The sequence below is a fragment of the Pelobates fuscus genome, chromosome 10 (assembly GCF_036172605.1).
Source record: "Pelobates fuscus isolate aPelFus1 chromosome 10, aPelFus1.pri, whole genome shotgun sequence".
NCBI classification, from domain to species: Eukaryota; Metazoa; Chordata; class Amphibia; order Anura; family Pelobatidae; genus Pelobates; species Pelobates fuscus.
The window spans coordinates 11,000,643-11,003,142 of NC_086326.1; the positions used below are offsets into that span (position 1 = coordinate 11,000,643).

Consider the following 2,500-nt stretch of genomic DNA (forward strand, 5'->3'; position numbering starts at 1 on the left):
ATGCCGTAGAGTTTAACAACCAGCGAATAATGACACCCCAAAAGAACAGAATCCAGAAAATAATCTTTGAAATGTCATCATCAGAAGCATTCAGACTTAAAGATAATGATCAATTCTAAACACCTGCTATGAAGCCATAATGAGCAAATGACTTTATAGAAGGTGTCATACTGCACCTGACACTGGTAAGTTGAGAATAAAGACTGAATGATTGAAATCTGTATTAAGGATAGATAAAAGTGCAATGGGGAAAATTGCTCCATAAGGACTGTTGACTTCAACTTACCTGGCACTGGTAAGTTGAGAATAAAGACTGAATGATTGAAATCTGTATAAAGTGCAATGGGGAAAATTGCTCCATAAGAACTGTTGACTTCAACTTGGGAATGTAAAGATTTCTTAAAGCCAGTGAAAAAATAAAACTCATCAGAAATGTAATTAATCAAAGCACAATATAATCACTGTTTCTAAATTATAGCTAAGTCACATGTGCAGTTTAAGAATAAAAACTAGCATTGTCACACAATGCGCTAGCTGGGACTCGAACCCAGGTCGCAAGAATGGGAATCTTGCATGATACCCCTACACTACTAGCGCAAGCTGCATGGGTGTACTCTAACTGTCAAGATGCACTCTTTGAGCATTGCTCTAACATGTTCTGTTGTAAAAATATACTACACACCATTCGGGAATAAATTCATAATAGTCATGTGGTAAAAGGGTGAAAACCTTAATTCTCCACCTTAATGTTTACCTTATCATTTGGGTTCAATGCCTAGACGATGAATTCTTCTGCCCATTAAAACGTGATCATTTTCCTATTTTCAATGTAAAAGGATGGAATTTTAAGAATGAAAAGCAAAAAATATGAAAAAGCTTTCAGAAGTGGGATTTGAACCCACGCCTCCATGTGGAGACCAGAACACCCAGGTTGCGGAAGAAGTTGATCTTGAGTCTGGCGCCTTTGACCACTCGGCCATCCTGACACTGTGTGTAGCATGTTTGGCAGGAAAAGTCTGCTACTTGTGCAAAGTCTACATTTTCCTTACAATTACCCACTTTTATTGAAATTGAGTGAGAGGTGATATTCTACCGTTATCGAAGATCTGAGATCCAGGGGTTCTTCCAGTTGGTGGAGTCAGGTAGGGGTTCCATGGTGTAATGGTTAGCACTCTGGACTTTGAATCCAGTGATCCGAGTTCAAATCTCGGTGGGATCTATGTGCTTCTTTTAAAAATTTCACATCGAGAGAAAGCTACATTTAACAAAACATTCTTTCTTAAAATCTAATTTAAGCATATATAATCTGCCAAATTGGAGTCAGCCCTCTCGACATTAGATACCAATGGACATCTCTGGCATCTGCTAGGTTTCATTTCTTTCAAGCATTTATGCATACCTAGAAATTCTTCATTTCTTAACCATGGGTATGGATCAGGCCAACATAAATCATTTGGTATCAATGCCTAGATGATGCATTATTCTTCTGACTATTATAAAGTGATTAGTTTCCTATTTTAAATGGAAAAGGATGGATCATTCCTGGTCAGAATCGTTAATCCCCAATGAAGAGCATCACATTAAGACAATGTTAGTCTAGGGCACAGAGAATGACTTCAAGGAAGGATACATGCCGTAGAGTTTAACAACCAGCGAATAATGACACCCCAAAAGAACAGAATCCAGAAAATAATCTTTGAAATGTCATCATCAGAAGCATTCAGACTTAAAGATAATGATCAATTCTAAACACCTGCTATGAAGCCATAATGAGCAAATGACTTTATAGAAGGTGTCATACTGCACCTGGCACTGGTAAGTTGAGAATAAAGACTGAATGATTGAAATCTGTATTAAGGATAGATAAAAGTGCAATGGGGAAAATTGCTCCATAAGGACTGTTGACTTCAACTTACCTGGCACTGGTAAGTTGAGAATAAAGACTGAATGATTGAAATCTGTATAAAGTGCAATGGGGAAAATTGCTCCATAAGAACTGTTGACTTCAACTTGGGAATGTAAAGATTTCTTAAAGCCAGTGAAAAAATAAAACTCATCAGAAATGTAATTAATCAAAGCACAATATAATCACTGTTTCTAAATTATAGCTAAGTCACATGTGCAGTTTAAGAATAAAAACTAGCATTGTCACACAATGCGCTAGCTGGGACTCGAACCCAGGTCGCAAGAATGGGAATCTTGCATGATACCCCTACACTACTAGCGCAAGCTGCATGGGTGTACTCTAACTGTCAAGATGCACTCTTTGAGCATTGCTCTAACATGTTCTGTTGTAAAAATATACTACACACCATTCGGGAATAAATTCATAATAGTCATGTGGTAAAAGGGTGAAAACCTTAATTCTCCACCTTAATGTTTACCTTATCATTTGGGTTCAATGCCTAGACGATGAATTCTTCTGCCCATTAAAACGTGATCATTTTCCTATTTTCAATGTAAAAGGATGGAATTTTAAGAATGAAAAGCAAAAAATATG

At 37.1% G+C, this 2,500-nt stretch overlaps 4 non-coding genes across 4 annotated transcripts; 1 reads left to right on the plus strand and 3 right to left on the minus strand.

Moving 5' to 3' along the window:
• Positions 1 to 526: 526 nt before the first annotated feature.
• Positions 527 to 597, minus strand: TRNAG-CCC (transfer RNA glycine (anticodon CCC)). Its single transcript has one exon. It is a non-coding gene; the product is annotated as a tRNA-Gly (tRNA).
• A 280-nt stretch (positions 598 to 877) lies between these two features.
• Positions 878 to 986, minus strand: TRNAL-CAA (transfer RNA leucine (anticodon CAA)). The gene is made up of 2 exons: positions 949 to 986; positions 878 to 923 (listed from the first exon to the last, which is right to left on the minus strand). It is a non-coding gene; the product is annotated as a tRNA-Leu (tRNA).
• A 161-nt stretch (positions 987 to 1,147) lies between these two features.
• Positions 1,148 to 1,219, plus strand: TRNAQ-UUG (transfer RNA glutamine (anticodon UUG)). Its single transcript has one exon. It is a non-coding gene; the product is annotated as a tRNA-Gln (tRNA).
• A 937-nt stretch (positions 1,220 to 2,156) lies between these two features.
• TRNAG-CCC (transfer RNA glycine (anticodon CCC)) lies at positions 2,157 to 2,227 on the minus strand. Its single transcript has one exon. It is a non-coding gene; the product is annotated as a tRNA-Gly (tRNA).
• Between the last annotated feature and the right edge of the window lie 273 nt (positions 2,228 to 2,500).